This window comes from Parambassis ranga, chromosome 1 (genome assembly GCF_900634625.1).
Source record: "Parambassis ranga chromosome 1, fParRan2.1, whole genome shotgun sequence".
Classification (NCBI taxonomy): Eukaryota; Metazoa; Chordata; class Actinopteri; family Ambassidae; genus Parambassis; species Parambassis ranga.
Window position 1 is genome coordinate 14,965,631 of NC_041022.1, and position 22,781 is coordinate 14,988,411.

Consider the following 22,781-nt stretch of genomic DNA (forward strand, 5'->3'; position numbering starts at 1 on the left):
TCTGCTGTTCAAACAAACTGCACAAACTAAGCCAAAAGCTGCAAAGTGCGAGGAGTTTAATGGTAACGCAGCCATGGCAATTAAACGACGCGCCATGCATTTCATTTTCTTAGTGAGTCAAGTTAGTTTTATATATTAACATGCATTATCACAATCCACAAACACACACCAAGATGCTTTACAGAGATGCCTGTCTCAACTAAGGGATGTCTTATCCAGGATAGACATACAGATACAGCTCAAATAATTAGGATATCTTGAAAAAGATCAAGAATTTTTTGTCACTAATAGATTGAAATATTTTTTATTTCTTGACTTTTTATTGATTTTGGCTTACAGATAATGAAAAGTTCAGTGTCTCTAAAATTAGAATATTATGCAAAAGTTCAATATCGGAAAGTCATGGTGTCACACCCTAATCAACTCATTAACTCAAAACACCTGCAAGGGTTTCCTGAGCCTTTAAATGGTCTGTCAGTCTGGGTCAGAAGGCTACACAATCACAGGGAAGACCACTGACTTGACAATGACACCCACCACAAGGTGGAAAAGCCACAACAGGTCATTGCTAAATAAGGCAGTTGTTTAGAGTGCTGTATCCAAACATAGTCATAGAAAGTTCAGTGGAAGGAAAAAGTGCACCGCAGCCTTGTGAGGATTGTCAAGCAAAATCCATTCAACAATTTGGGGGACCGTCACAAGGAGTGGACAGAGGCTGCAGTCAGCACATCAAGAGCCACTTCGACAGACGAATCCTACATGGGCTACAAATGTTGCATTCCTCGTGTCAAGCCAGTCCTCAACCAGAGACAAAGTTAGAAGTGTCGTACCTGGACTGGACTGGTACTTACTGGTCCAAAGTCTTATTTTCAGATGAAAGTAAATTCCCAGAGTCTGGAGGAAAAGTGGAGAGGCACAGAATCCACGTTGCTTAAAGTCCAGTTCCTTATGTTGACAAACTCTGTGGAGATGCTGCTTTCATTTTCCAGCAGGACTTGGCACCTGTCCCCACTACCAAAGGTACCAAAAGCTGGTTTATTAACCATTGTGCTACTGTGTTTGATTGGCCAGCAAACTCGCCTAATCTGAACCCTGTAGAGAACCTATGGAGTATTGTCAAGAAGGAAGATGAGAAACCCCAGACCCTACAATGCAGGTGACCTGAAGGCTGTTATCAAAGCAACCTGGGCTTCCAGGCTTGGAATATTTCACCCTGTGTGTTTTAATATATGGGTTTCACTTTCTGAAATGAGTGACAAAATATCTTGAACTTTTTCATGATATTCTAATTATTTGAGATGTACCTGTACAAGCCAAAGCTGTTTTGTGCACAGAGTAGCGCAACACAGTAAACTTTCCAAATCATCATTCCAGATGTCTATACAAACGCACAGGACGTGAGCAATACAACCTGCTCTTCACTTGGGAGACTGACAGACTACACAATCACACCCGAGGGAAAACTGACAGAGGACAAGGCAGTTACTTTTTTTCTACCATTATGTCAAATGGCCAGAGTTTTGCTTAGGCACATTAAATAGCATATCAGTGTCTTTTTCTTAAAAGCAGGGTAAAGGCCTCATTAGGCATCATCCTGATGTGAGGGTGACGTGTACTATACATGCCTGTAACACTTTTAACTTGACCCTGATTCTTAAGGATTGTCAAACCCATGAGTGTGTACGTCACACTTTGGCTCCCACACAATGACACATTACAAAATAGTTTCAGTTTCATTTCTTGCCACAACCTTTTCTCTTAATTGACCTTATGTTATAAGTTTGGGAGGTCGTGTGCAAGGTCAGGTCAAACAACTGGTTGATTTAGCTCCATAGTTAACACAGGTGTTGCCACGTCACCCTGTCTTATGTCAAAGGGGCTGTAGACTTCCCTGCTCATGTGTTTGCTAAGGTTTGAGAATGTCTTTGAGTCAGTCAGAACATGAACTAGTTAACTTTTGTATCATAGAGTAAATATAGATAATAACCAGTATTGTACATCAATGACTAAAAGTTTATTTCCTCTGTCAACTGTCCATGAGCCTATTATTGTGATATTCAGCAACAACAACCAAGAGGCATTCATGCGATTCTCACAAGCCCCGTAACTCACTTTGTTGGTAAATTTGGCCTTTTCAGAGGGCAGAATGGAGGCTAAGGGCTGAGTGTTATATGGTTTTCTAATAGTTTATACAAAAGTAGATGTTTGCAGAGGAATCGATGAATGTAGTGTTACAAACGACGTGCTTGAAAAAATTATCATTTTCATTCCCTCCTGGAAATTAGTTACATTATTTTCAGGGTGTTGTCATTGCTACATTTTTCAGGTGTTAGCCATCTTTACATTAGAAACCAACAGTCTGGCTACTGGTTGTTACCTTCTTTTGTTTGTGTTTCAATTGTCAGCTTGTTGTTGTCAGTGGCTGCACCATGGTGTGTTATTCTTCTGGTGTGTAGGCCCAACTGCTGTAGCCAGTTTGACCATGAGGTTTACTGTCTTTAGCATCCCTTGCATGTATGTCTGTACTGCAGAAAGAGTCCGATACAACATTGTTGTCAACAAAGGCTGAGAACAAGGAGCTTTATAAAAGGAGGATTTATTCCAGTGCTGTATTGATTAGCATTAAGCTGTGTAGGGGTTGCTTCTTGGTGTTTTGGTCTAAATTGTTATCACCGTGCTGTTTAAAAATATGCTTTGGGTGGCAATTATGTAACAAATGAGATGGTATGAAGAGCCAGCAATGTTTGCAGGTTTACAAGTAATTTAATCTCATAAGCTTATCGTGTGTGTGGGGAAAAAGCTATATGTTTAAGCAGCATTACAAAATCCAAAAATGTTTAATATAGTTTTAAAGGGGTCAAAAGTCAGTTTACAGGTGGCAACCAAAAATGTTATGCTATGTCATTCTTTTTGCCTTCATACCTTTTTTTTGTTGTCTATTATTGTCATTACTTAGGAAAGTTGGGCTGGTCATATTTCAGTAATTGGTTGCTTTGAATTAGAAATGTTTTACTACAAACATTCTTACGAAAATAGTATTATAAGAGGTGGGTTGAAGTCTACAAGATAAGCAGATACAGAGTTTGTTTTGCTTACTTGCACAAGTGCTTTGGTGTCATAGCGCCCTTTAGTATTGAGCCCTTCAATGTGTTTTCAGTTGGGGACACATGTGCCCATTTATCTTTTCGGCTGGGGTAGTGTAAGTTGGTGAGGATTTGAAAATGTAAGCATAAAAATAGGCTGACAATGTAAAAAAGAAGCATGGCATATTTTGAGTTTAGGTCATGGTGATGAAATACCATTTTCTGGTAGTGATTTTTCGCTGCAAGGCCTTAAAAGAGGGAGAGAGAGACGAGGGGTATCCTGGACTTTGTTTGGAGAAAGCTTCATATTCCCACACTCCTGACTGTTGCTGTGTTACAGACCCCAGGGCTTTCCTAAAACCATTCTCATACAGACAGTGAGATTTCCTGTCTTTGAAACTTGTATTGACAAAACATTAGGACAGTGGGCAGTGGTCATGTGGCATATTTTCCTGGAGGCAGGAGTCGTTCCTAGTAACTATGACCTTTTTATAGTGAAAAATATTTAAAAGTACTTCTATAATCAATCTGTATTCATAAGGTGATTACACATTACATTTAATTTAGACAGGTTTTAACTACATTTTATTGAGATTCCCACATTATAATTATTCCTTCTCACTCTTAAAAGGAACAGGTTATCAACCAGTCTGTGACATCAGCTGGACAGGAGGACCTGATGTATAGATAATAAGGGCTGCAACGATTACTTGAGTAATATTCGAGGATAAAATGCATTGACAAGAGTCAATGCATTTGCGCAAGAGTTCCCGGGTTCGAGACGCGGGTGAGCCGCACACGTGGTTTTGGCGCCGGGTATGGAGGCGGTTGCAGGCGGAAGCAATGACACTGCAGCAGTCCAAAGCAGGTCCTGGTCCACCTGCTGCTAGATGCAGCCGTAGCTATGGAAAAATTATGACATTTACACGTGATCCAAGTACTCGAGTAATCGCATAAATAATCGGCAAGTTTCAAAAATACTCGTTTGTTGCAGCCCTAATAGATTATGTTCAGAAGTCATTCTAATGGACACAACACAGACTTTGTACAAGAGAGTTCAAGGGATGAAGTCCATTTTATGTGTGGTCTGTCTGATTTGAGCATTTTGTATTATAATACACACCTCTTGAAAATGTTAGGCCAGCAGTGCATGTGTGAAAGGATCTTTTTACTCTCTTGAATTAGATTTTCTAGTGGTGAGCGGATGTTCTACCCACTGAGGTTAAATTTAGAGGAGAGACTCAAAAGTGGGAAGTGTTTTTTTATTTTGTTTGAGTCACTCAGTTGCCTGGATCATTAACATCTGATTTAACAAATTGGGCAGGTCTGGGAGAGTGGAGGTAGAGTGCTAAAAATGAATCAGATCAGAAATTGAAAAGTAGTACTGGAATAACTAGCAACAACCTAAATAGAAACCAACATGGGCAGGATATGCTGTATAATTTGCGTAGGGATGTGTTTAGTAGCACACGTAAATGGGGGAATGGAGAGGGAAATAAAACTGTCCTTTAAACATGAAGGGGACAAGGAGTGTGGGAGTGGACTTTGCAGAAGTCCAGCTTGCTGTCAGTGTTATGTGTGGGCAGAGGCACTAGAGAGAAAGTGAGATCAAGGAAAGAGGAAATTAAAGGGCTTTTCTGTGGGGAGGTCCAAGAAGGATCTCCCGTCTGTAGGAAATCTCTCAAAGAGAGAACTTAAATAAGCCATCAAGCAGGACTTTGTATCAACAAAATAACAACTTCACTGACAACCATGCATGCACATCTGAATACAGGCAGACTAAAATAAGGTCACACAACAAGACATTATGACACAAATCATTTGTCCCACACTGCTGAAAATGTGTGTGTATATATATATATATATATAATGATCACCTAGTCTTACTGAAGCTTTTTAAGCAGTGTGGGTGTGTTTTGCTGTTGTGAATGGTCCTCTGCTCTGTATCTGTGAGGCACAAGGAACATGTTAATAATTCAGTGCTATGCCATGTAGCTCTACTGGTTAATGAACATGGGAAGAAGTCTCCCAGGCATGTTGCTTTGATGTGGGCTGTGGTGTGAATGTGAGGTGACACTGCACGGAAGAGGAAGCAGTCTGGGACAAAATAAGACAAGATATAACATAGTCCAACAATACCTGTTTCCGATTCTATTGTAGAGTGAAAGATTAAAATACAGGAGGATGATAAAGAGGATGAAGGATAGAGAGTGTAATAATGACACATTTCTTTTTGCTGAATTCTAATAAATTAGTCTGTAAGTAATAAAAATCTGAATGCATTAACGCTATTGGTAGGCATTAATGCTATGTCAAAATGTTGATCTCAAAGGGCTATAGACGAGTTCCCAGCACACAGTCATCCATGCTTGGTGTGATTTCCTATCACAGACCACATGAAAGCTTTGGGGCTTTCAGCTTAGACCTTTTCGTCTTGCCTTAACACAATTGCATCTCTTCACTGCCACCCACAACTCATTCCCTCTCAAATGCCCACCAGTCCTGCTCTGAGGCTGCAGCAGAGGTGCAGCATGAAAACCATTTGAAAGGAGGCCTCTCCCAGCAGAGGTCCTGTTGGCATGGAAACGGCTGTCTCTGTGAATGGAGGCTTCCCTTACATGCCTGGTCAGAGGTCTTATGGTCCAACAAGACCCTGTTAAACCCCTTTACCAATTCAGAGCCTAGATTTAAATTATGATACTTCTGGTTGTGTAGTTTTGTTGTCTATTCATTGTTCTTACTGTAGATCTATGTTGTCCACTGTGTCTGAGTTATACTGGTCCCACTTATCTGCTGCCAGGACCACAACATAACAGAAAATCATTTGGTAAAGGCAGTGAGCAGTAAGAGCAAAATATGCCTAAATTATTCTGAATGGTGTCCATCCCCCTATATTTACAGAATATAGTTAAGATACATTTCTTCAGCCTTCTGCTCTTAGAGACTGTAGAGCTCATCACTGCAAGTGCTGTCCTCTTGGTTCATTAGTTAACCAATCTAGGACAGTCCCTCCATTATTCAAATGCTTTTACCTGCCACAATAAAACCAAGTATTGAAAAGCTACCATTTAGTTAAAAACTGGCAGCCCAAAAGTAGTCAGAATAAAGAAATTGTGCTCTCTATCCTTTGTGGACAGAAAGGACATTTGATATCATCTATTTCCTCATTCAGTTAATTTAACAAAAAGCCAAGCACTCAGTTTCTGTGACCTGTATATGTGAAGAAATGTACACCTTATGGTGTAAGCCAAAGTTTGGGAAATGCAAATCAATATTTTTTACAGCTTTTATTTCATTAAGGTTATTCCTTGTGTTGCAATGTGACACAGAAATTGACTTGAAACTGAAAATTCAAAGTTATGCAGATTACAGTTCTCTGGCCCACATTCTCCTACTTCTGGATGAATTATTTACTGTTTATCAAAATTATAGGAGGTGTGGAGTGTGCCTGGTGCTGCTGCTGCTCTGAATATAGTAACACAAATCCAAGTAGAGGTATCAGTTAGGGCAGCTGCTAATGTTGTTTTATTGTTGAATGAAAAAAACACTATAGTTTCTGAGCTTGTTTCATAAACAAGCCAAATTACAAAGATTGTTAAGATACTATAAAATAAATCCTATTAAGAGGGTAAAGCCAGGACATGTCACATCAAAATATCTGTTTTCTATGTTTCTTTCGTAGTCTCTCTTTCGTAGTGCAGTTTTTTTTGCTCTACATATTACATTTCCTTTTTTCATTTTTAAATAAACCTCCAGTGTTAAACATGCTAGGCACTATTGGAATGTGTTGCATTGTCATGGTAGGATATCCTCCCTCAGACTTGACCTGGGTGGCTTTCCGTCAGACGCAGGCAGCTGGCAGCTCAGTTAAAGTGCCTTTAAGTCTATTAGAGAGGATAATCCTTGAGGGAGAGTTTCAGTGAACAGAGAGAGCAGGCAAAACAGTCTGTCAATTCACTTTCCTTGCTGTCCGATTGTGTCCTATGTACATCCCCCTCCCTCCAACCATGCAGCCAGTCGCTCGTCAACACATGGCCACCATATGCTTTCTACATTACTTTCCCAGAGGAAAGATGGTTGCCCTAAACAAGACATAAAAACAAAGGGTAAAACAATGATGTGTGTGCTGTTTGACCCCAAAGTTCTTGCTCAAAATGAAATGATTCTTAAATACTTCAACAAAAGAAATGTTAACTGGCTTGGTTTTTGACTGTTTTTTCACTTTTGTTGCTTTCTCTGCTTTTCCTCCAGCCTTCCACCTTAACTGTCCCTGGCTCAGTCGGAGGCACCGCAACACTTCAAAAGGGAAGGTCTGCAGCGCTGCAGATAACACTTTGTACCCCCTACCCCCAAGCACAGTCAAGCTTTTCCAGAGCCCCTACGCAGCCCTTTGACTGACAGGTTTGGCCCGCTCTTTTTCTGCTACTCTTGCTTTGCTTATTTTTCTATCGTTCTGTACCTCTCTGTCTGCAATTGCCATTGTTCTGAACAGCCCCAGGCTTAAATGTGCCCTTGAATTGCAGCATATTTATAAAGTTATGGAAATTGAAAATTTTAAAGGAATCATTATTTGGCTGGTGTTTTATTAGTTTGAGTGACAGTTCTGTGACAGTTATAGCCACACACATTTTGTGTAGTGGGATGCTTAAGTGTCTGTCTTATAGAAGTTGAACTATACACACAACAAATAAAAGATATTCGCTTATATAATGTGTAAATACACAGTGGCTGGTGTGTACCCTAGCTTCATAATGTATACAAATAAACAAAAAAGTCTACAAATACAAAATATTATGTGATAATACCACTGTCGGTGGTTTTTGATTTGAGTTTGTTGTTTTGTGACTCTATTGTGACCTCCTAGTAATATTTTTACATCATTACCAACGTTGGACAGAGACCATAAAAAATGAGGACAAAGCATTTTGAGTCCCCTTTGGTGGCTGGCTGCAGTATATGTCATAAACCCTTGTCTGGTACATTAGTAGATGTGACATGGACATCTTAAAAACTAAAACCAGAAATGGTTGCATGCAAGCGATGGTTATAACTTGTTAGGTTTTTATTGCAGCCAGGCTACTGGCTTTACTGGTAGTGGGCAAGTGTTGGATGGCTACGATGTAACCTTACCATTCCACCTCTACTGGGCTGGCTCTGGCTCCAGGATGTTGTGTTTTTCCAACATGGCAGCGCCTTTACACTAGATATTTTTGCCTGACTTTTGTACAATGAACAGAGGTAAAACCATGTAGCCCATCCATACATGCAGTCCGTGACAGACTTTAATTTAGAGCTGTATGAATACTGAATTAGTACAACCTTTGTGCAAGTTTGAAAAAAGTTGCATATAATAAACATGCAAAAATGTTTTACAGGCATAGCAGCATTTTGTTTGCGTCAATCAGGTGACAAATCGAAAAAGTGGTAAATCCACACAAGTACACAAGTATTTTGCTCATGTTTGAACTTACGCCATCAGTTGGCTTATCAGTGTTTCCATGGAAGCATCACGTTGCAGTTCAGATTCCATATGATTTCCTCTGAGATGATCTGTTTTTTTTTTTTCTGACGCTGGTGCTAGTGATACTGTTACCCATGCATGTCTTTTGTGTAATCACACAGATGGACTCTTATCAAGTATACAAGTGTAATACTGTATACTTGGTAAGAGTGTAATACCAGGTAATAGTGTAGAACCAGGAAAAAGGAACAATTATTGTTAGGAACGCATGTAAAGTTCAGTGAAACCTCTAATCAGGAGTTTCATCAAACTACGGTACTGAAAAATGAAACAGTTATTTTTATGCATGGAGCAAGGGGTCTGTTGCTGTAGAGGACAGTCAGTTTATGTGGTGGTGTGTTATATTTTATTCTCTACTATCCAGTTATATTAATATTGTGCATTCCCTTGTTAAATTATGAGCTATAAAAACTACAATCATAACATTTTGATAACCTGCTATTTGATTTAATGTGACTTTTACCTGCCCATTATTCGTGAGCCAGAAAATGACTGGGCGTTACTTGTGACTGCTAGGAGGTAATTCACAGTAAGGTATTTACAATGTAATCACAGATGCACCAGTATCCTGACAAAAAATGGTATAGTTAATTTGTTTTGTAGCTTTTGTGGCTAAGCTTTACATCTGCAAAGTGTGCCATGATTGTGAAGGTCAGGTCTCAGCTGGCTGGGGTAAAAAGCTTGTAGACTTGAAGGAAGAAGCCGTTGAGAAGGTGGGGTCAAGGAGGAAATGAGGCTGCATTCCAGCAGAGATTTATGAAGTGTCTTTCATTCTCTTTGTACTGTTGGCTAGTACGCGTGCTGCTGCCGACAGTTCACCGACTCTGGTAGAGTTGGACCCATCTCGGCATACATATTGAAAGTAAGTCAGAAGTTGCATGAAAGTTTGATGAATTGTGGCTAGGTGACTGTTGTCAAAGATTCTCCTGTGGCTCAGGTTTCTTCTTCATTTAAAACCCCTTCCATCTTTGCCTTTCACTAATGCAATATCTGTGGTTTTTATCCACCAAAGAAATATCCAGAATGAAGCTCTCCAATAGACCAGAGCTGAGAAACAAAGTAAATGCTGACAAACTACAGAATGATTTACAACTTTAGTTTGGGTCCAATGTGACTAGTTGACATCTGTTTTATTAATAATCTGTGGTAGACTGCAGCCCTGCTGCGTGAGAACATGTAAGCTGCACTAGGCTTGCAGTTCACACCTGCAACAGGAAATGGAGACATTCTTGTAACACCTGTCAGGGTTATATGCACAGCTTAAGATCTGAAGTGTGTTGAGTGCATTAAGCTTGGTATTTAGCTTGAGGCACTTATTTCTGGCTGTTTTAACTTGTAGCAATGATTATTTATTCCATTTTCTAGTTTACACTCCAAAATATTAATTAAAAGACTGCTATAACCGCAGGTTTTTTTTCCATTAAAGTGCTCAAATTGCAGCTCAGATTGACTCTGAGTGCATGTTGTTGATAATTATGTTATCAACAACTGTTATATTTATATAAATAAAGTACTGTATTTGACTATACTTTGTTCCAACTTCAGTTCTTCTTATGTACAGTAGCTATTATTTTTTATTTGCTAATTTGTTATGTAATAGTTTGGGGCTATATAAAGGACTGAAGAGAAACGCTATACTGACACTTGATGCCTATTGCCGCTTCCTTTTTTTAAATGATTGTGCGTATGACTGCATCGACATGTTGAAATCATTTGAACTAGTATTGCATGATGTCTTTTGTAAGTGGGACAATTATTTTGTTCACTTAAGACTGTTGCATAACTAACTTTTTCTCATAATTTGACCATAGTTACTCAAACTGAACCTGGAAACTCGGCAGCAGCATTCCTCTGTTTGGACACATTTTATGTGGCACATCCAGACACAGCTGACCCAGGCTAAAGTTAAAGGCATGCATAACCTCTGTGCTTGCTTCATTCAGAACCCTCTGAGAAACACTCAGAACTTGTTGTCCTAGAAAGCTCTAATTTATCCCTCTGACACCAAAGTTAAAAGGTGGCTTATTTTGTTTCTGAACTCAAGTACAAGTTGGCAAATATACAGTAGTACAAAAACTATTAGTGTCAGACCTTTTTGCACACTTCAGTGTAGTCTAGTATATCATAATACATGTATACTTAGCCGATGGGCCCTGGACTTTTATATTTTTTGTTATTTTGGCTAATTACCTTTAGACTGGTAACATAAAGAGAGAGAGAGAGAGAGAGAGCTACAAAAAGACCTTACCGATACTTGGAACTAAACTGGGGATCTTACATGGCACATATCCCAACGCCTAAACACCTAAAAATACTATAGTTTTGACAACCCAGCAGACTGCAGTTGGATTTGTACTTATATTATATACACAAAAGTGATAAACTTGTGGAAATACCCAAGTATATTATTGTGGCCGCATTGATTAGTTGATGCTTTCTTCCAAGCAGCTCCCTAAAAATCGTTATGTGGTCATATTTTAATGGATAAATGGCTAGATTAAAGCTGATGATGTCAGTTTCAGACATTGCTTTACTATCTTTGCCATGTCATCTGATTGTATCAGGGCTGCAGCACTGCTCTACTTAATGACAGACATATTACTCTTTAAAACTTTTGTCCTTATAGATACATAGATACTTTATTGATTACCAGGGGGAAATATCACACTGCCAATTTAAGCATAACAACCTCATAGATTCTAACAAGAACCTTCACTTTTTGCATAACAGCACAATCCTCAAACTAGCATAAGGTTCATACTTAGTAACACAACAGACAAAGCATGAAAGCAATCACAAAAAATATGACATTGTCTCTATGTCATAATGTTCATTACCAAATTTTAATTTATTTTTTTGGAGATGAGTTTCTGTTAATATATTGTCTGAAATTACTTTTAAATGTTAGCTAATTGATCTTTGTCTCACACGATACAACTATTTGTCAGTTTCACAACATCTGGAAATAGCTTTATGCTACATCATAACAAAACGTACATTCTTTTGCAACTTCACTGATGCACTTCGTTACAAATAAAGCCTATAAGAATGCTGAGTTGTCAAGTTTGTTGTTTCACTATTTTCTGTCTCACAGTTATCAAATGTCTAACAGCTGGAAAGCCTGTCTAGGCATCTGTTATTTCCCAGAATGCCAGTGTCCATATCCAGTCTTGTTTACATCAGCTATCCCTTTTTCAGTACACAAGCCAGCTCCCTGGAGCTGCAGGGGAGTCTATCCTTCCAGATGTAAACACAGAAAGGTGTTTTCATCTGTTTTAAGCAAATTATACTCCAGGGTTCACAGGAGCTTATTAGGCCAATCACCATGGGAGATTGTGTGAGATTGCTTTGAACATGTGGATTGAGTCTGAAGGATTACAGGGACTCCAGAGACAGGGGTGCTAGCAGTTATCCTGGTGTACACTTTCTCATTCATGATATAATAGATATAAGAAAGAATTTTCAGTCATGATTTACTTCACTGCACAACGTTTGGTTTGAAGATGTGAATATTTTTTATTATTGCACCTAAATGGAGAGGAAGGAAATGTAGCCTTGAGCCCCACTTTGTTTAACTTTTAGTAAACACTGAAACCCTTTTTCACCTTTATAAAAAAGACTCAGCTCAGCTTGTTCACCTAATTGTGAACAGTTTATGATAACACTTAGTGTCATCACCACGATGATTATAAAAGTTGTATATCTTGTGCACTTCATTTCGGTGACAGTTTCCTTCAAGAAGAAACGAAACATCTAATTCCTAATCTGAAAAGATGTAGCATGATGTTCTTACTTGGTTGCCTGCAGCTGCCCCTTGTTCACTTCCCATCAGAGGAGTCTGAGGGAAGAACTGACACATCTGCGGGGTGACTCACTGTTACATGCTGATGCAGGTGTTGTCTATTGTGCCAGGTTGTCGAATTGTTCTGTAGTGTTTTTGGCAAACCTTTTGAAGAGTTGGCATGCTCTGTTTGGGGTTTGGAGGATAAACCGTGAAATCCCATCATTCTTATCTCACTACTCTAGCCCTCCTGCTTTTTCCTCTCGTGTTCCAGACAGACCCATGGCTTGTTAACTCTTTGATGACCCCTGAGATTGTTGTACTGACAGCCCTTTCTCTCTTTCTCCTTTGCTTTGTCCAGAAAAAGAATCCGCCCTTGGAATAGGACCTGAAGTGGAGGGGACCAATTGTGGCCTAAACAAAGACAGACAGAGAGAACTGTAAGTAAAAACTGTGGTTTTGTGAACTTCTCAGGGGAAGTGAGTACCTATCACATAGGTTTTTGTAATTGTTGTGAATAGTGGGAGTGTGTATGTGTGCAGTCACCTGTCTTGATCATTAGTCTCATCTGGATCTTGTTTGGGACTGGGTTACTGCGTGTATCTAACACTCATTTATATCGGGTGTTTTTCTTGGTTGTAATGATGTATGTTCTTCAAAATATAGTGGATAAAGTCCTTGGTTGTATATAAGTATAATGAAAGTGTTTCTGGATTTGGTAGCTTGCTTACAAATATACAACATTTTTGCAGTTTCATACATTCAGAAACATTATAAACATGCTCAAGTTTATGGCAAGTCAGTGTTTGGACTTTGCTGTTGTCAACAGCTGGTAGGAAATAAGTGTAAGCCCAGCTTTTCCCTAGCAACATTTTGTTGTACATTGTCAAGTGAATTGTATTCCCACCGCACCATGGCTTCAACAACCATTAACAAGTTGTGTAAACACTTGATTACAAATGGAAACTATGTTTAAGGTTCAAAATATAAAGTTTTTGCATTTCCTCATGCAAAGTTCCTCATGCATGTGCTGCTTTAAAACTGACAGCTATGCTCATAGTTTCTTGGGTTACAGTAAGTAACTAATGCTAAAAATCTGCAGAAAGAAACAGGTCAGTGACTGTGTTGTGGCAGACCTTTTTTTGTTTTATGAAAGTCACCACACCAAAAAAAACTGTGCAATTGATGTCATCTAATGGAATAGTAAAAAAATGCACCTGACAACAAGAAAGGCAAGAAAATGTGCGGAAAACCCCTCCCTGTGTGTCATTGTCTGTATCTGACGCAGGATGCAGACCTTTCAAACTCAGACACCCATGAAAGAGTGGAAGTTGAATTTACCCTATGGCATTGTAGGTGTGTACTCATCATTTGTATAGAGGCAGGTAAAAGTAATGACAGCGTCTTTATGCTGTCATTACACACCAACAAAAATCAGACTAGCAAATATTAATCATTTTCTGTGCTGCAGGCGGTTTGTGTGACAATGTTTAGCAGAATTCACTCAGTCACTGTTTTTTATATATTCAGTCTTCAGAGCTGTGTCTCAGTAAAGCCAAGAGTGTGGTGCAAATCCTGAATTATTCATCCTAGGCACGAGCTGGTGAATTAAAGGTAAAGTGATAGCACAGCGCAGCGCCTTGCTTGGCTCGCTGCTGCATTTTTAAAGTGTAGACTGCCACTCGAATGTCAAAATGTTAACATTGTCTTCCCCCTAAAACTGTTACTCTGGTCTCAGGGACCGGATAAAGGACATTCGATATGCAGTGTGAATAATTCAGAATGATGGTTTGGGATTGGATTTTCTTCCAGTGCAACATTGCTATTTGTACCCCACTGCTATCTCCTTATATTCCAGACAGTGAACACTTAATATTGTGACCTCTGAGGAAACTTACCAAGATCATAGGAAAAAAGGATGAAAATATATGAAGTCTGTCCTCCTGTTTCTCAGTGCATTCCGATGGACACAAAGCAGTAATCAAGTTATCAAGAGCATGATTATCATCTAATTAAAGATTATCTGACATTTTAGGCAAGTTATTTTTCTTTAATATTGCCCAACTATGACACTAAAATGACAGAAGAAGAATAAAGACTTTCCTGTTGAATTGTAAAAGCACTGATATTTATTCAGGTCTTGAATTGTGTGGTGTGTCCCTCCTTCGTTTGCGTTTTAAGATAAACACGGGGAAAAAAGCACTGCTACCATTTTCTAGTCTTAAAAGGTCCTTTAAATTTGAAATGGCTTTGTAAACAGACCGTTTAAAGGGACTGAGATTTTGCTGTCCTCTGTCATTTCCTAATCAGTCCTACGTCTCTCACCCACTCATACTCTGTAAATAACTCAGACCAGCCTTTTGCGTGCTCCAGAAAGGGAGTGCAAACATTATTGATAATGGATGACAGCAAGGGACAGTAAAACTGCTGTGAATACACATTTCAGGTTTCTGGAAAGTTAAAACCGCTTTGATGACATTTTAACTTTGGTTTTTTCATTGTAGTAATTTATCTATGGCTTTTGGCACAAGTCCTTGAAACATTACTGAAATAAACACAAATTGTTGCAGATGTAATATTGTGCCCTTCAACAAATCATCTGAGTGTGTGTATACACTGAAAGAGAAATGTTACTCTCCCAAGTAAACCATTTTTATATACGGCACAGCCATTAGAAGGTCAGTAGTGATAGCAACTAATGCTAATGTAACCCAGCCCTCTATAGTTAAGTGTGTAAACTGTCTGTTTAATGTAGTTTTGTTTGTAACAAAATATCAGAAGAAACAAGATGTCTGTTATCATTTTTGTGATTGTAAAACACAGTTTACGCTAAATTAGGGCCACAAATCTACAACATGTACAGTTAGTCCAGTAGTCTGAGGTAGAATTAAGGGGGATGTTAGAAAAGTTAAAAGTTGCTTTTCTGGATGTAGGCCTGTTAATATGATAGCCATTAAAGTCAATTGATGGCTTTTGTATTTTCTCAATTTTCAGTCTCCTAAAATGGTATCACAAGTTGCACAATGTTTCTGCATAATCTCATGCATAACTACATTCAGTTGTAACAGGGGTTGAATACCTCACAACTCAAGCCGAGACAAGAACGCACCCAGGTGGTAAGAGCGATGATCCCCCACCCTGGCTGCATGCCGATGTGTCTTGGGTCTGTAGTCTATGCTGATGTTCTGCTCTGTGGTGTAAAATTGAGTTAAAATTGAGAGCCAGTGGGTGCTGAGGTGAGGCCTTGTGTTAACTTTTCAAAAATGTGGTTATAACAGTCAGTCATTCATGCTTTGGAGATCCTGTTCAAAACTGGAAGTTCAACTCTGTCCCTGTGTTGGGGAGACAGGAAGTTGTAACTTTGCTGTTCCTGTTTGCTTTGGCCTGATTCCCAAGTTGTGATGATGCTCTAAAGTCATTTTTTTATTATCAGAACTTAAACTTCATAAAATCCCAGCTGTATCCAATAAGCTTCACTGAGTGTAATAAGTAGATGTGGATCCTCCTTGTCTGCCTTCAGTAACAGATGCTGGTTGAATTTTCAGACTCTGCCCACTAGAGTGCAGCCTACTCAGAGTAAAGTGTCTGACTGCATGCTCAGTCATATATTATCATCATTCTTCAGCATTCCTTTAACTGGTACATTAATGTAAATGTAAATGTATCTGGATAAAGATCTATGAATGCAAACAGGATGCATATTATTAAACATTCTTTTCAGCATGTCAAGCCTGAGATGCTTCAGGGCAATCAAGGAAGTTATTTGCAAGAACACTTAAGTTTAAACCACTATTTGAATGGAAGAGATTAATAGTACATTGCAATTTGTAACACATTTGTTAAGTGATTCACCTGATGATTGATTCACATGTCCAAATCAGATTGCTCTTTCAAAGTGTGCTTCCCACAACAGATTTGAACAGCATGCTTCACAGTGTTAGGTGCATGGTTTCCCTTTGTAATATTTTGTTTATCAGTAGTTAGTAATGTTAAAGAGTTTGTTGTTGGGTTTTAAGCAGCTAAACTGTTTTAGTTTTTTCTACAGAAAGAAAGAAGCTGGCACACGTACTGACACGCAAAACGAACTGTGGTGTGTGAGATGTTTCTTTTTCTATATATCTGTCTTGTCAGAAAGTAGTTTGTTCTTACAGTAGAAATCTTTATTAGAAGAGAAAAGGTGGGATTTTGCATCCTGTGTAGTCTGGGAAGTGGCTCATAAGTACTTTTCAATGGTTGAAATGCTGTCTTATTAAAATGTTATTTTTCAGTAATGAAGAATAATGGCATGAGGCCTTGCTGCAGAACAGTACAATTGTCCCTGCCTTTGAGTCAAAAGTTTCTGGGAATAAAAATTAAATAAAGAATGAAAGGAAAAAAATCCTTTTGTTAGTGCTTAAAAGCATTGTCTTTGTGGAAGTTGCCCCAAAACTGAACCAATATGCTGGAGTTCATCTTGAAAATTCCTATGCTTAACTTAGTTTAGAGGAAACGGTTTTATTCTTCACTACAATTATGAACCTGCTTATCTTATTTGATGACCTGCTGGGTTCTATTTTTATCCGTCTTGCTTATTTCCATTTGAGTAAATTAAAAGAAAAAAACTTAGTGTACTGATCCCACCTTTCATTTTACAATGGTAGATAATATGACAGTAATAAAGCTTTTCATGTCATTCATTGAAAGCTGCTTTTTGGCTCCAGTTAAATTTTAGTACAAAAGACTGCAGTGGCCTTAACTGCAAAGATTTTAATCAAAGTCCTCTTACTAATAGTTCTTTCACTGCGGCTCTTTACTCATGTAGTAATTTATCTCGACCCATGTAAAGAGCAAAGCTCATCATAATGGCATTAAATTGTCTTTGAATCCTTTGCTGTAAAGTAATATACAGAATTATACAATATTAGTTTTATTAGTGGAGTGGAGCTTTTGTTCAGTTAGAGCACTGCTCACTGGTATCTGGTAGTTTATATAATATTTTTACTTGACATAGTAATAATAATAGTTCATACCATGTCACATGCCAAGCTACCTCCTATGCTGAACTTTAATTTTGATATTCTCTATAGCTGCAGGCATGTAAGCCTTGTGTTGTTATGTCTTCCTCTGAGACTGTGCGATGGTGCAGTGAGTCTCTGCTTTATGGATCAATACTGAAGCAGTGAGCTGACACAGTGAAAAGCAATATTCATAAATAATGAAGAGGCCACCCTTTCACCCTGCCCTGTCTCCCAGTCTTGGGCAAGAAAAGAACAAAAACATAAACATGATGTTTTTTTTTTTGCTTTTTTCTCATTCTGGTTTAAGGGGAGACATTTTGTCATGCAGTGCCTCAATGTTTACAAGTGATAAGTCTTGCCTGCCTTCTTGTTCTAGTTCGACAGTGTTGTGTTTCATTTCACTTTCTGATGATTGTAGATTGAGGTCTGTGTTTAATTTCTCTCATGATGTTCTGTTTGTTCTGCAGAGATGGCAGTCTGGTCTTTCAGGAAATCTTTGTAGCAATTGAATCACAGTGAGCTACCCCCTTTAGTATCACTCCCATCAGCCAGCACAAAGAATGGCTTAAGTGTTTCATCATTACACTTTCCACCACCTTTTATCTTGGGTGGCTGGCAGTGGGTCAAAGCTTTAAAATAAATTACAATGCACTTTTCACAATACAACATAAGGAGCAATAACAGTGTTTCTGTTATATCCATATGAGAAGAGACTAATGGTGGTGTATTGTAGAGTGGATCTCTTTGCATCATTAACCTTAAGCCAGTGAGGTGACTGCAGTACAGACACCTAACACTGTGTTGAAATACAGAACAAGGCGAGTTGAAGACTCTGAGTGACAGGGATTAAAGTAAAATTAGTCAATGACAAATGCACGGTGGATATTAAACACCAATTGCTTGTGGTTTCCTAGAGAAAAAAGAAGCATTATAAGTCATGAGATCAGAGTTTAAGTTGTCTTATAAACACACACACACACAAAGCTTATATCTACTTTAGTCTCTCTCCTTGTTAGTTTGTGAACAAAAACTACAAGAACACCCAGTTAATAAATGTGCATGAAGAAGAGCAGTTCTTCTCTTATCACTGTTTTTTGATTTTGTTTGATTCATTGTCCCATTTTTGTTCTCAGGTTGCTTTACCTTCTGATGACCAGGATGATAGGATAGGACCATAGGATGATATAGGTTGATGATGATGATTATGTTTTATATCTCATATTTCACATTTTACTTCAAATTGTCCCTCTCCTGTTCCATCAGTATACACTATTTTTTTGATTTTAAAATACTTTAATAATCCCATCAGGGATTATTAAAACTAGAGGAATCAAAAGGTTTGAGTGCATGCATGCATGGAGGCAACCTGTTGCCTCAACTGCCTACTTACGGCTGATTTAAGACAGGATATATTGATATTTTATTTAGTAGTCAAAATTCTTGATTCTTGGGCCTACCATATCAAAAGTCAAATGTGTCATGCTGTTTCCCCTTTTTCCTTGTCTGTGTCATGGTGTGATAGCAGAGTCATTTAACATTGTTTTGTGTGAGCTATTATTAGCAAGCTGGTGCCGTTCCTTTCACAGAGAGCCCATTCGCAGTTTATTGTCAGCCTATCTTTGTGTTGCCGTCATTACTCCCCCTCTCTCTCTCTTTCTCCTGACGTCATCAGTTAAGGTAACTATTAGTTCCTGTGCTGAATAATATGGACACTGTCCCTGTGTGGAGATGCCTCAAGTTAGACATCTGTGGTTAGGTGAACAGTGAATGCTCAGACTGACTGATGCTGGAACATACATCGACACAAAGGGGAATTCAAAAGGATGCTGCTGTTTTGCAGATGTTTGAACAAATCAGACATATTGTGCTTGTGTGAAAAGCTTATTAACTGATAATTGTGTGATAGAGCTTAATAATGGAAAATTACAGAGGGTTTATTTTCCACTTGCCTTTTCAGCTTTTCTTGGTCAGTGAAAGAAACGACCGCCCTGTGAGGATTTTCACATCTGTACTGTATCCAATTATTTCACTGATTTATTCACTGATGATTAGCGGCATCTTGGCTGCAGTGACAGATTATTACTATAATAATCCTGTCTGCTCTGTTATTGTCTCCTAAATGCTTACCCTGGACCCCTCCCCCACCGCATCCTCACTATATCCTGCTTATCAGTCCTTCTGGTGCATGCAGAGTGGCTTGGATTTCTTATAATATTCTGTCCACTGCTTCCTCAATTAATGGAGCAGCTAGGAGCTCGGATGTCAAATGAGAATAGCACTTTTATCGGCAAGTTGGAGGAGCTCAGTCTGAGTGGTTTACCGCTGGAGCTGGTGGTGGTGGTGGGGTGTACAGTGGTGGCAGCAGCGTTGACAGAGATAGCATCCTCATTGCACAGCAGCCGAAGGCAGTGGAGGGAGTGGAAAGAAACGGATGGAAATAGTGGGAGAGAGAAGGGAGTAGTGGCAGACACTGTGTGTTATTTGCAGTCAAAAAAGGTGTTTTGTACATGGAAGTGAGTTTTGCAAAAAGGGGTGGGGGCTACAGCGGGAGGCGTGTGTTGTTCAGAGACATAAGTACAGCAGAGGGAGTGGAGTAAGTGGGAAGCAATCACGAGGGAAATGGACCGACAAACTGTACTTCCTAACTCAAGTACCCTCAGTGTGGATTAAGGTGAGCGTCGGCATCTGTATTATGCTCAGTATAGATAACACCAGCCTCATCTCTGACGGAGTACCTGTGGATCAGCACCATGTGGAATACAGAAGAAAAGGAATCAGCTGTGAGGGCAACTGAGGGAATTCAGTAAGGACCAGGAAGTGGCTGTGGCTCGCAGCTAGTCTCTTTTCTCCACACGTCTTCTAACCCCAGAACAGACAAGCTACTAATGAGCAAGTCGATGTGTGGCTGTGGCTGCAGCATCATCTCCTCTCTGATGAAGAGACTGGGCCGCACAGCTTGCTGCTCAGATCTCCTTTCCTGCAGCCATACTTCAGAACAGCTGCAGCGACTAGCCACTGGCTGCCCACCTCAACCCAAGGTAACAGTGCATTAGCTACAGCCACATCAGTGTCCTCACCCCTCCCGATCAGACGGAATTATGCTATTAGTGTGTAAGGCAACAAATGTATAGAGCCTGATAGCTTTTTGCTTGTAAAGTACAGTGTCCTTGTTTTATCGCCTGTGGCTTTCTGAAATGATTTTTCTGGTATAAGAAATGTGCAACCAAGGAGAGCAGCACAATCATTGATTCTTTAATAAACCAGGTGATTTAATGACCGTCTTGCTGCCTTGACAACACTGTACTTTTAGTTTCCAGTCATTTAAATGCATGCCTTCAGTCTGCTTGTGGTTCACTGTGATTGCTGCCTGTCCTCAGTAGAAGAACAAGCTTTTTCTAATGGAACAAATAAAAGCCATACAGGGTTGTGTGTTGCTTGTGTGCATGTGCCAGTGTGTGAATGGGAGTGTGACTTAGCAATAACACAGGCTTCTGTCGCATGGCTGTAGCTTCTAGGGTTCCCTCTGCTTCTCTGCTTGTTGTGCACATGACTGTTTTAGTAGTAAGCTGGCACTGAATGGGATTTTCATGTCCCTTCCACAGTCCCCCTGGCAGTTGGCCATTCTCATGGCAGAGGAGATTGATTCTCTTGGTTTCCAAGAAGATTTATTCTCTCATGAGAAATCCACAAAGGAAAATGTTGTGGTAATATTGAGCCGTTGCATGGCAACAATTCAAATGAAAAGAGAGATAATGACTGACAGATTTAGAGGCGTTGCACTTATAGACAAACTCTACCACTGTTGAACAGAACAGAAGTCATTATTCTTCTAAAATAAAAAGCTTTTTTTCTCTAAACTGAAGTTCAGTACTGTGTAAATGGATGTAGAGAAATGATGCTCCTCTGTCAAGCATCCATGGATTTAAGTTACACTTTCTTCCTTTGAGACATCACAGGGCACCAGCTCAAAATAGAGCCATCGATTAATAGCTTCTGCACTGAACTCAAGGCACAGATGTTTCAGCAAACACTGTGTATTTATAAAGGCTTTGAAAGAAACATGGATACTCAGCCATCATATTATGTTTCTTAGCTAAGACAAACTGCATTTAAGCACACATTGTTCTATGAGGCTTTACAGTCCCCCCCCCCATTGTGCTATTGTGCAGTTCCTATACATAAATCTATGAATCAGTTTATAACCATATTTCCTGCATGTCACATTGGTGGGATTTATTATTGCCATTAAAATTAGATCATCAGAGTTATCTTTCCTTTTCCTAACATGATTATTTACTAGTAGCTCTAAATCTAATCACTTCTTTCAAGCCAGGTTTTGACTTTTTAAAAACTAAACATCAACCCCTCAAATTCATCATCAAACTGCTAACTACTAACACCGATAGGTTGATACCGATACTCTGATTTTCTAAACTTATTTTCAGTATAATATTTTCAGTAATTTTATCAGCATGCCCCATCCAGCCCATGGATTCCTTCAGTGGTGAGTTGTCGTCTTACGACAGTAGAAAGTGGCTCACAGTGTCAAAATACCAATAGAGAAAAGGTAGTGGTCTGAGTGAACCAAATCTCTTCAATAGGGTGGGTTTTTGTATGTGTTCAGGCTGTTCATTGGTGGATGACAACAGGGATGTCTGCAGATGTTTCCCTCAGACAGTGCTGACTTGCACTTTTCAATTACCATACACAGCAGTCATTTCTTTATAACCACTCACGCACATGCATGTTCTGGGAGCTGTGTCCTCTCCTTCAATCTTGGCTACTTTAGTCGGTACTTCCTTTTTTGTTTTTAAATAAATATGTAAACATTGGATACAAGTTCTTTTTTATAATATTTGTAAATTGCAGTAGTTAGGGTCAGTTAGCTAAGAAGAACCTAAAGTGCAGGGAGCTATGGTTGCAGCAGGAAATACATCGAGCCTTAAAGGTGATGCTAAACAAGTGCATCAAATTTGGGACATAAAAAAATATTCAGCTTCAAATAATTACACCGGATGTTCTGACTATTACCAGATTGGCTTAGTTCCAGCAGAACAAAATTACAGTTGTGATTACATTGTCTCCTTTTTTCTCGTTTGTGTATCATTTGAGATTTAATGCTTTAGTAGATTGTTGGAAATGCAGCTCATACATCATTTCTCAGATGTTCAGATGCTACATGTAAAAATAAATGCATGCCTTTATCACATCATGTGCAGAACTCTGTTCATTTCCAATCAAGTGAATCCAGCATATTCTTTCTGAAGTGCCCCTTGTTGAGTCTCTGCACAACTAGTATTGTGTCTGTGTGTGCCACAGCTGTGGCTTCATCTGTGGCTTCATCTGTGAAGTGCCAACTTGGCACTGCACACAGAAGAAATCCCCATCAGAAGCAGGGA

The 22,781-nt window shown here is 39.2% G+C and overlaps 1 protein-coding gene across 1 annotated transcript in view; it reads left to right on the forward strand.

Moving 5' to 3' along the window:
• Positions 1–22,781, forward strand: part of LOC114451385 (F-box/WD repeat-containing protein 7-like) — a 28,752-nt gene that overhangs the window by 747 nt on the left and 5,224 nt on the right. Inside the window, exons 2-3 of the mRNA XM_028429978.1 lie at positions 7,335–7,484; positions 12,747–12,825. The gene's annotated coding sequence lies outside the window, so the exon portion shown is untranslated. The remainder of the gene's footprint in view (positions 1–7,334; positions 7,485–12,746; positions 12,826–22,781) is intronic.